Consider the following 12105-nt stretch of genomic DNA (forward strand, 5'->3'; position numbering starts at 1 on the left):
TATTTTTTTTTCTGGAAGAATTGACTGAGCACCTCCAATGTACCAAACACTGACTAGGCGCTGAGGATATCACTATGAATGAGAGGCAAGGTCCCTACTTTCATGGAGTTAGTGATATTTTTTAAAAGGTTTTTGTTTGCTTTTTAAAATAAGACATAGACTTTTTCAGTCACATGTCTGTCCTCTACCAGATGTTGGTCATGGTTGGAGTACCTCTTGGACCTTTGGACCTTGTGTTTCTGGTGCCAAAGGAGTTCTGAACCTTGGGCTTAATCAGTGGTGTGATGGTAAATGTTTAACAACTGGCTCTCTGGGGAGAAGTGTGTGTATGTGTATCTGTAAAGAAGTTAATTATAAATTGTACTGATATAAAGGATGTATACCACACATATTAAACACAATAATAAAACAATGTTACTAAAATAGATATTAATATTTGTAATATTTATTAATATTAATGATAATATCAATATTGTTTACTACTCAGTAGCCAACTAATTCTCACAGGAGGCTTTCATTAATTTTTGCCAGACTTGTATTTGGAGCCAATCTGTGGTTTGCATTGATGAACAAATGTAGTTCTGACATGAATGTTGGTTGATATTTTCATTTATGTGTGAAACAGCAGACATATGTCAGAACTTTCATTAATTCTTCAATAATGTGAGTGACTGCTGAATAAGTTCGTGGTTTTCAAACACTGGGAGATTATTTCCTCATGTTTTGGTATGATTCACAGTGTAACAGTTACATGGCACACAGCTGAGTTTAATCTGCATTAGTAACATTTTCCTCCATCACTTTCTTAGATCCAGGTAATGAACAAAATAAATCAAGCCACAATTTGCAGCTTTTACTGACTTCTGGGTTGTAAATACTCCCACCATGGCTGATTTCAAGCTGCCTATCTCAGGTACAATCACACAGTATTTCAACCATGCAGACAATAAATAATGTCAAGTGCACAGGTAATAGTAAACTGATTAGGAAGTGATGAGTTTTGGGGATATTTATTACCTTAGTTTTAATAGAATTTATTTCATTGTAACTATATATATATATATATATATATATATATATATATATATATATATATATTTAAATATGTTTTTATTGATTTCAGAGAGAGGAAGGGAGAGGGAGAGAGGAAGAGAGGGAGAGAAATATCAATGATGAGAGAGAATCATTGATTGGCTGCCTCTCGCACGCCTCACTGGGGTGTAGCCTGCAACCCAGGCACGTGCCCTGACTGGGAATTGAACCCTGACCTCCTAGTTCATGGGTCAATGTTCAACCACTGAGTCACACTGGCAGCTGTGTTTAACAACTAGCTCACAACATTTCTGAACATGTAGCATTTGGCTTTCAGGTGCCAGAATTAGCCAGCCCCAGCACACCCCTGGGCCTGAGTATAGTTCTAGGTCCTGAACCACCCTCATTACTACTCCCATTCTACTTTGTCGTTAATTCAGGAACCCCCAACCCACAACCATGGATAGGGAACTCTAGAACTAACTCCAGCTACCACCTTGAACGAGGGTGCTGGAGACAGTTTGACAATGCTTTTTCATGGCTGGGTGGCCTCCTTCTGCCTTAAAAAAAAAAAAAAAAAAAAAAAAGCAGAGGTGGCCAAGAGCCGGGAACACTTGCAGTGACTCTGGAAGGCACATTGGGCAAGCACTCAAGACTGAGGGGAAGAATGAAGGAGTGAGGTCAGGGTAGCTCTGGCTCAGTCCTCTTTCTGTCCACTTGGCCCTGCTCCTGACTGGGCTGTTATTTATTGTCACCAGAAAGGCTGGTGACACTGGGGACTGTAGTTTGGGGATGGGGCCAAACCCTTGTCTCTTGCCTCTCGGATGTCAGCCAGAGCCTTGGAAGCTACTCCTGAGGGTGGCCCGGAATGTGCATTTTGCAGCCGTTTCCTTTTCAGCAGGTGAGGGTGGCAGTGGGACTGTGGGTCTGTAGTCAGGCGTCTTGCTGACTGGCTCAGTCTGCTCTGGAAAATGCCTCTTTCTGATGGGAAGCCCATCAGGCATTCTGGGCCATCCTGTGTGTCAGGCCTTGAATGAACCCTGGCTCCTCCCGAGTCACTTGCACTTGTCTCCACTCCTCAGGTCACCCCCAGACAACTTATCAGGCACAACTGCTCTGGTGCAGTTGGGGCCATGTTGGGATACGCTGCTCTGATGTCACTGCACAATTGAGTGTTCTGTGTTTGCACCTAGGCTGGCAGCGGTCCAGGGGCACAGTCCTCAGCCCCGCCCCACCCAGCACTCAGTACAAAGACCAGCCCTCAGTGACTGAATGAATCAATGAGTACAAGCCTGGCTGACATTCAAGATTTCCTCCTGGTGAAACAGAAGCCCAGTGTGGAGTCCGGTGTAGGAGTCCTCTAGTCATCTTTAAAAGGAGTGTCCTTTATTATTGCTAACACTTGGGGGAGGGGAACTCCCCAGCCCCCACCCCTATGCACATGCAGGTTTTTATTAGCCAGATGTTCTGTAACCAGGAAGTTCAGACACCAATTGTTTTTCTTCCAACCTATGAGGAAAGTCACCTCTGCCCCCCATGGCCACGCATGCTGCTCCACCCTGTGCCTATGAGGCTGGCGGAAGTGCTGACTGGGACTGATTTGCTCTTGGCATGAGCCTGAGAACATCCTGTGCAGCTGAGAGGGTGGTGCTGCCCTCCCGTTAGTACACGGGATGGGGATTGACCAGGGTGAGAACACAGACACTAAGGGCTCAATACACTCTGAAAAGGAAGGGATCAAATTCTACAGATTTATGAGTGTTCCACTCCCTATCAAGCGCCCCTGCCCGGCCCACACCCACACAGCATTCCCACACATCCTCCAGCAAATGCCTTCTGACAACACTATTCATAGGGGGTTGGAAAAGAGGGGAGGCGTGCTACTACGAAGTCTGCAGGGAGGCATGGCTCTTCAATAGTCAACCATCTCCGGGCCCACTATGACTATTGTCATTATGGTGCTGCATAATGACGGTTAAGGAGGAATTGTACCTACAGTCACTGTGCAGGGACTCTCCATCCTTGTCTCCAAGGACATCCACACCTTTTCCCGTCATTCTGCACTGCACTCAGTGACCCTGTGAGTGAACCAAATTAGAAATTTTGGTGTCTGTGTGTGTATTTCTGTGTGCCTCTGTGTTTGTGTGTGTGTCAGTATGTGGTAAAGTATTAAAACTTTGTTTCCAGGCCAGACTTTGCTCCTGTGCTCTAGATCCCCACCCCCATCCAAGAGCCCCCTGGACAACCCCACTTAGTTGTAACACAGGCAGCTCAAATCAATATATCCAACCACATTTATCAACCTTTCCTTCCTCCTCAAACCTACAGTCTGTCCTGCTGGATGATCTCTTGAATGGCACTACCACTCACCTGCTTAGCCAAGCAGGAAACCTGGACACTCCCTTATCCCACATCTCCACACATTCAGTCATGCAGTCAGGCCTGTTCTATCCTGCACATTTTCGTTTCATCAACCTAGCCCTGCATACCCTATCAAGACATTACATCATGCCTGGCTGGTATAGCTCAGTGGTTGAGTGTCGACCATGCCTGGGTTTGGGACTCAATCCCCAGTAGGAGGCATGCAGGAGGCAGTTGATCAATGATTCTCTCTCATCATTGATGTTTCTATCTCTGTCTCCCTCTTCCTTTCTCTCTCTGAAATCAATAAAAACCTATTTAAAAAAAAAAAGACTTTAGGTCAGGTTGCTGTCTTCTTGAAGTACCAGCAACAGCCTCTTTTTTTAAAAAATATATTTTTATTGATTTCCGGGAGGAAGGAAGAAGGATAGAGAGATAGAAACATCAATAATGAGAAAGAATCATTGACCAGCTGCCTCCCGCACACCCCCCACTGGGGATCGAGCCCACAACCCAGGTATGTGCCCCTGGCCGGAATTGAACCTGGGACCCTTCAGTCTACAAACTGACGCTCTATCCACTGAACCAAACCAGTTAGGGCAGCAACAGCCTCTTGATGAGCTTTCTTGCCTCCAGTTTCCCCATCGTCCCTACCCCACCCCCACTCCATTCTCAATACTGTCCATAAACCAGGCCTGAATGATGTGCCCAAGACAGCAGGAAGAAGGCCTACCTGGCCAAACGTATCTTTCACTCCAATTTGTAGGTGCCTGAAGTTCCCCTTATTTCAGTCAATTCTGGGGATGTGCGCTGGCATATTAGCTAGCCCACTTTTAAGCAGAACCTACTGGCATCAAATTTTCCTTGGTAGAAAGGAAGGAATGTTAAATGAAAAGGAAGTTTTGATACCAACGAGGAAGTCGGGGGAAGGCCCAGAGTAGGGTAATAAGCATGTCCACAGGGCCGAAGGGGATTCCCAGGAATTGGGGGAAGTGGCTTCCAGTAAAGGAGTGGCCTGGGTCCTGAAGGAACCGCCCAAAAGAAAGACTGCCCTGAGGAATGCAAAGCTCTGGGGAAGAGAGCAGTCTCAGCCAGCCAGCTCTTCCCTTCCCAGCAAAGGTTTCCCAGAAGCAAAGTGCTAAGATCTCCCAAAATGTGGTCTGGGCTTCCTTCCAGAAGGGAGGAAGAAACTGGGGAGAGGAAATTGGTGGGACTGGAGAAGCAGTCCCTATTCTTCTCCCCTGAGACCTCTGATCTGAAGAGGTGACAGAGCCCCACACTTCTGCTTGCCTCCTGATCCTCCCAGAGACTGAAGGAGGGTTTTCCCTTTTGTGGTCATTGTTTACAAAATACAAGTCTCTATTCCCTACCCACATCCTCTAGGACAGCTGAGAGACAGGCCCCTGTAGCTAGTCCTGCCAGTGACAGCTCCAAATCCTCTCTTGGCTGCCTCTAACAAGACACTACCCCACCTGTCCTCCAGGACGGTGATGGAACTACTGTATCTCATTCATCTTTGTATCTCTAGCGTGAAGTGTCCCCAAAGCTTAACAGATGTTGAGAAAATCACCCCTATACCCCTCTGCTCAGCCTGCAATGTGCCCATCTTTTCTTTGTCCTGTACTTGCTTCCTCCAAGACCAATCCCTTCCCTGCACTCTGTTAAGAATACACTTTTGCCACCCCCTTTCCAGCTGTGTAATACACTGCATGTTGTGATGGTCCCAAATGTGTAAACTACCAGAAGGTACAATTAGGAAACAAAACATGAGTCAACATTGTGGTGCAAGGTCCTTTTTCTCTAAGTATTTCTGTTATTTATATCTCATTGTTCTCAGAATAAAGTTCAGATTCCAACCAGGATGTGCAAGTCTCTTCAAGTTAGAAGATGAGTAGTCCTGGGGATCTAATGTACAGCCTGATGATTATAGTTGATAATATTGTATTATATACTTGAAAGTTGCTAACAGTGGATCTTAAATATTCTCAGCATAAAAAAGAAATGATAACTATGTGACATGATGGCGGTGTTAGCTAACATATAGTGGTAATCATTTTGCAATATATAAGTGTATGAAATCATCACGTTGCACATCTTAAACTTACACAGTGTTACATGTCAGGTATATGTTAGTTAAGCTGGGAGAAAAAAGATCTGGCTGCTGCTTTTGTGTCTCACCACTTTTCTACTCTCCCATCTTTTGTACCCGAGATTTGGTCATGAGTTTTGAGCCTGCAACTTAGGTACATGCCCTTGACCAGAATCAAACCCAAAACCCTTCAGTCTAGGGGGCTGACATTCTAACTACGGAGCCAAACTGGCTGGGGCTTTAACTTTTATTTGGAAATCATTTCAAATTTACAAAACATTGCAAAAATAAAAATAGTACAAAGAACACTTGTATACCCTTTACCCAGATCACCTATTGTTGACATTTTATCCCATTTCCTGTATTATTTGGGTTCTCTCTCTCTACGCACACATACACACTATGTAGTGAGGATCATTTACATATATATGTATGTATATATATATATATTCACATATACACATGTTTGTACAAATGTATATACATTATATATACATGTACATACACATTACGTTTATACACACACACACTTTTTCCTGAAGCATTTGAGAGTAAGTTGTATACTTCACAATCCTTTACCCTTACACTTTAGTGTGTATTTTCTAAGCATAGAAATATCCTCTTCCATAGCCACAGTGCAGCTATCAATTTCATAAATCTAACAGTGTCACAATAGTTTAATCTACTGTGCATATTGCACTTTCATCAGATGACACACTGATGTCCTTTAGAATATTTCTTCTCCTCCAGTACAGGAGCTACTCTAGGGTCAGGCATTGCATTGGGTTGTTCTTTCTACTTAGCCTTCATTAATCTGGAACTTTCCACAGCATTTTGGGGCCTTTTATGACCTTGCTATTTTTGAAGGATACAGAATCCCTTCCTGCTAACACTTTTTTCTTTTATAAAAATACTAGAGGCCCAGTGTACAAAATTAGTGCACGGGTAGGGTCCCTAGGCCTGGCTGGTGATCAGGGCCAATTGGGGCCTTCCGGCTGCTGCCTGGGGCCTTCCTTCATTCCATGCTGCCCCCTGGTGGTCAGTGCATGTCATAGCGAGCGGTCACACAATTTGCATATTAGCCTTTTATTATATAGGATATTTTATTGATTTCAGAGAGGAAGGGAGAGAGAGAGAGAGAGAGAGAGAGAGATCAATTATGAGAGAGAATCATCAATGGGCTGCCTCCCGCATGCCCCCAACTGGGGACCAAGTCCACAACCCAGGCTGGGAATTGAACTGTGACCTGGTTCATAGGTCAACGCTCAACAACTGAGTCACACTGGCTGGGCTTGCTAACATTTTTTAACAGCATGCCCTTCATGTTGCATCTGCCTGATGTTTTGTCACATTAGATATGCACCTCTGCTGGCACACTGGTGTCTGACCTGGAGGTACTCAAATGTACATCTGTCTCTCATTGGTGGTGTTAATGTTGATCACCAGTTCAAGGTGGTACCCAATTTCTTTACTCTAGCTACTTTTTTTCCTCCCTTGCCTATAATAAGCAATCTGTGGGGAGACACTTTAAGACCATGCAAATAACCTGCTTCTCACTAAACTCTCCCCTACATTTAGCATCCATTTATAATTCTTGCCCAATTCAGTCATTACAATGGTAGCTGCAAAGTGAGTTTTTAACTCCCACATTTACCAGTTGGCCCTTGTACTCTAGCCATTTGAGCCACTTTTGGTGCACCACATCTGCTAAGTTACTCTTGGCTAACTCCTATTCGTCCTTCAGCCCAAACTGCCACAAATGGTGGTGCACAACTCCAAGGGGTGCCATTCACAGTGTAGCCATGCCAAGTGGTAGCTGTGGGTCTTGGTTCAGGTAGAACTTTTTCTCACAAGCTTCCCCAGATTCTCCAAGTGTCCATTACGTATCCCTGCTGTTCACACCCAAAGCTCTGTTGGCTAACCTCTATCACACCCTTGTCACATTATAGATAGTCCTCAACTTATAATGGTCCCACTTACAATTTTTCTACTTTACAATGGCATGAGAGCAATATGCATTCAGTAAAAACTTTACTTCAAATGTTGAATTTTGATTTTTCCTGGGTTAGCGATATATGGTATTACACCCTCTTGTGATGCTGGGTAACGGCTGCAAGCTGCAGCTCCCAGTCAGCCACGTGATCATGCGGATAAACAACCAATACTCTACAGTGTACTATGTTGCCAGCATTTTTTTGATATTGTGTTTTGTGATTTTGCATCCCATCATGTCTGCAAAACTGTGTCTTCTGGTTCTGGTGAGAAGAGGTAAGCAATTACTCTTGAGATGGAACTTGAGATAGTTGCCCAACTGTAGGTAATATAAGTGTTTTGAGCGTGTTTAAGGCAGGCTACACTAAGCTATGATATTCGCTGGGTTGTGTGTAATAAATGCATTTTGACTTACAATATTTTCAACTTATAATGGGTTTATTGTAAGTTGAGGAGGATCTATATATTGTAATTGTTGTCTTCTCTGCCTCCCTCATCCTATATAATAAAAGGCTAATATGCAAATTGTTCCTATGGGCAAGAGTTCGACCAACCAGGAGTTAGACGTGTGCTGACCACCAGGGGGTGGCACGGAACATGGCAGATGTTGACGACGTGGTGCTGGCAGTGGGCAGCAATGGAGGCGCTGCCGGCCTGATGGGCCCTGATGAGAGCAGGACCACAGCAGGATGGTGGAGCAGGTGAGCGGGTGGCACCAGGCCAAGGTGGGTGCAAAGCGAGGCCCCGGCTGGTGGCAGCAGCAGGCAGCCAGGGGAACGGAGGCCCCAGGCAGCAGCCACTAGGGACCCTACCTATTCACGAATTTCATGCACTGGGTCTCTAGTTGGGGTATAAACTCCTTAAGGGCAGGACTTTTTCTCTCCTCTGCTGTGCCCCACCCAGAATATGTATTCAGCAAATGTCAAATCAGTGAATGAGTTTGGTCTCATTATAGCTAGTTACATATATGGCTGACTTCTCTGGTAGAGGACAAAGTCCTTAAGGGCAAGGACCATTCTTTTTTTTTTTTTTTAAATAGCCTTAAATACTTTTATTTAAAAAAGAAGTCTGAAAAGACTAGCATACAACTTGAAGTTAGAAAAAGGAAAATAGAACCAATTCATATAAAGTTGAAGGAAATGAGAAATTAATGAAAATCTAACCCACACTTCTTCACCCTTCCCTAGGAGACTGCTGTTGCTAGAGAATGTTTCTTCCTATCTATGCATTCCTGTCCAAAGGTCATCTCCTCTTCCTCTCTTGCCACCCCAAATCTCACCCCAATATCCAACTGCCTGTCCCTATCTCCTCACTCTGGCTGTAGAAATTGGGGAAGTGGTCAAGGGCATCACAGAATTCTGTGGGAAGGCACTTTCTGGGATGGTACAGGTAGCAGAGTGGGGAGACGGGCCAGCAGCGTGGTGACAGGACCAGTATAGAAACTGTTGGACCTGGGTCCTCGATAAATACTTCTTCCTCATCCTGCTGCTCCAAGAGCAGCCTGTCAAGCCGCTGGAGCTGGAAGAGGTGGAACTGGCACTGCAGCCGCTCACTCGCTCGGAGGCACTCAGGCTCTGCAGCATCTGCTGGGGGAGGCGGTTGGGGAAGCAGGAACCGATCTGCTCCAGCATGGCCCCCTCCAGCCAGCTTGAGCCCAGGCTCAGGAGACGGTCCGCCATGTAGTGCTGGTAAAAGTGCTCCAAAGTAGTGACCAGCTCTAGGCCAGAAAGGACCATGATGGGCTCCAGGTGCCACTGAAGTTGCCCCAGCATGTCTGCTCCAGGGGTTCCGCCAATCAGGCAGCCCTGGATCTGCTGGTTGATGTGAGTGGCAAACTGCTCACTCATGTGAGCAGCTGTGAGGAAGGACTGCTGCAGCAAGGCGCCTGAGAAGCCACTGGGCAGGGCCAGCGTGAAGGCTGCCCGAGGCCCAAAGAGCTCCGAGTCTGCTCTCTGCAAGTGCTCATAGAGTGCACAGTAACGAGGCACGAAGTCTAGGGCCCTCCAGGCTGCAGTCAGGAACCTGCTGACCTGCTCCTGCACCACGCTCAGCCAGCACTACATTATGTTCCTCATAATGTTTAGAGGAACAGGTGAAGGCCCAGGGCTCCGATCTTGACCCTTACTGTTCTTGCTGGGGGGCTGAGTGGATGGCTCAGGAGAAGGCCCCAGGGGAGGTTCCACATGCACCAGCAAGTGGCTCGACAGGCAAAGGATGCTGCTTGACTCAGGGGGTTCCGAGAGCTCTCCCTCTGCTCTAAGTACTAACCCAGCAGCCATTCCAGGGAGCTCACACCTTCCGCGTCGGGAGGTGATGTTCTGCACCAGGGGGCCTCCCAGGGCCTCCCAGCAGGTCTTGTCCAGCGCTTGGGCAGCCTTGTCATCAGGGAGGAAGCGATCAGCAAAATTCTGTTCATGGCGCAAAACCTTGTTCAGTCTGGGACAGAGCTGGAGGAGGCACTTTCGGTTTTCGGGCAAGGACCATTATTAATTATTCTTTGTCTCTATCCTCTTCTCCTCCCCCTCAGTACTTGGCACAGGGCCTTGTTCATAACAGGCACTCAACAGAGGTTTGCTAAATGAGTCTGTAGGTGTATACTGGTTGTTAAGTATACACCTTTTCCCCTGTCCATAGAACTGCACTAAACTCTGTGTGGGCAACACCTGGGAACAAGGTGGCATGCCCTTTGAACACCTGCTGTTCTGGCACAGCTGGGCCCAGACTTGCCTGAGCACATAGCACAGGGAATGCAGGTGTATGGGTCCGGGTTATTAGGGTTCCTGTCATTGAGAGATGACAAATCCTGAGTCAGTCTCTAAGGGCAATCGAGAGCTGTCCAGGACCCACCCTAAGGCTCTGAAGCCATTCTAGGTGACAGTCCCTGGCTCCTCCCATGGAACATCCCCTGGCCTAGCTAGATACCTGGCTTAGGTGAGCTGACTTGGGAAGTCTCTCTGGGACTCAGTCACTGGGAAGGCACGCTCTGTGTCAGGATAATGCAGAAACAAGTGAGGCCTGGAGAGAAGGCTTAGGAGGAGCTGGGCTAACAACCCAGCCCTTTGAAGAGCATAGGGCACCTCTGTTGTCTGGAGCACAGGCTGCTGATCTGGCAGAATGATCTCTGATAACTACTGAGACCTAGACCTGGATTCTAGGCTGTTATCTTGCTCTGTAGCCCCCATAGGGGCTGAGGCCCATTGTATAGCAGCATATACATCTTTGGGGAGGATGATCACTTTGCCCAGTTGAGCAGCCAGAGCAACTCTTCCCAGAAAGCTGGAGAAGCTGTTCTCATCCATTTGGAGGCAGAATGAGGCCCCAAGAGCAGCGCCATGCAAAAGTCAGTGTAGTGAGGACTTTAGCTGGGACAATCCTATCTTTATACAGGACTTAGCCTAGATATAGGCTATTCTTGTAACACAACATTCAGCTTTTTCCCCAATAGGAAAAAAATGCACCAAGGGGCCCCAGATAAGTATGTGAGAACCCTGAAACTTACAGCCAGGGGATGGGAGGAATGGATCTAATACAAGAACATGTAGAGGGAAAGACTGACAGATTTTGAATTCTACATAATCAGAGAAGTACAGCTTAGAACCATGAGTTGACTTTTACTTATCAGGTTGGGAAAATATTAGAAAGGTTGACCACATCCACAGTTGAAGGACTGAACACAGATCCTGTCACCACTGGTGGGTGTGTAGCCACAATCTTAGTGGAAAGTAGACTGATGGTATCTATCAATAATATATGTGCTGTATACTTATATGCACGTACGGGCAAAGAACAGAGTCTAGAAGAACGTGTTCCAAACTGCTGATAGTGCTTGCCTAAGGGACTAGGGGCGGGGGTGTACAATGCATGGCTGAATTAAAAAATACAGTTGTGCCCTAGCCAGTTTGGCTCGGTGGATAGAGCATCAGCCTGTGGACTGAAGGGTCCCGGGTTTGATTACAGTCAAGGGCACATGCCTGGGTTGTGGGCCTGATCCCCAGTAGGGGGCATGCAGGAGGCAGCCAATCAATGATTCTCTCTCATCATTGATGTTTTTATCTCTCTATCCCTCTCCCTTCCTCTCTGAAATCAATAAAAATATATTTTAAAAATAAATAAAAATATAGTTGTATTCATGCATTGTATCATTAAAAATAACTGAAGAAAAAAATAAATACAATAAAATTTTTATTTTAAAAGCACTTATATAGCATTTACCATATTCTAGGGCAGTGGTTCTCAACCTTCTGGCCCTTTAAATACAGTTCCTCATGTTGTGACCCAACCATAAAATTATTTTCATTGCTACTTCATAACTGTAATGTTGCTGTTATGAATCATAATGTAAATATCTGATATGCAGGATGGTCTTAGGCGACCCCTGTGAAAGGGTCGTTCGACCACCAAAGGGGTCGCGACCCACAGGTTGAGAACTGCTGTTCTAGGGACTATCTTTTTTTTAAAATATATTTTTATTGATTTCAAAGAGGAAGGGAGAGGAAGATAGAAACATCAATGATGAGAGAGAATTATTGATCAGCTGCCTCCTGCACACCCCACACTGGGGATCAGGTCTGCAACCCAGGCATGTGCCTTTGACCAGAATCAAACCTGGGACTCTTCAGTCCGCAGGTTGA

General features: G+C 45.9%; 1 pseudogene; it reads right to left on the reverse strand.

Annotated features, from left to right (window-relative positions):
* Nucleotides 1-8775: 8775 nt before the first annotated feature.
* LOC111826828 lies at nt 8776-9957 on the reverse strand (annotated as a pseudogene).
* Between the last annotated feature and the right edge of the window lie 2148 nt (nt 9958-12105).

Source organism: Myotis lucifugus, unplaced genomic scaffold (assembly GCF_000147115.1).
Source record: "Myotis lucifugus unplaced genomic scaffold, Myoluc2.0 scaffold_2, whole genome shotgun sequence".
Lineage (NCBI taxonomy): Eukaryota > Metazoa > Chordata > Mammalia > Chiroptera > Vespertilionidae > Myotis > Myotis lucifugus.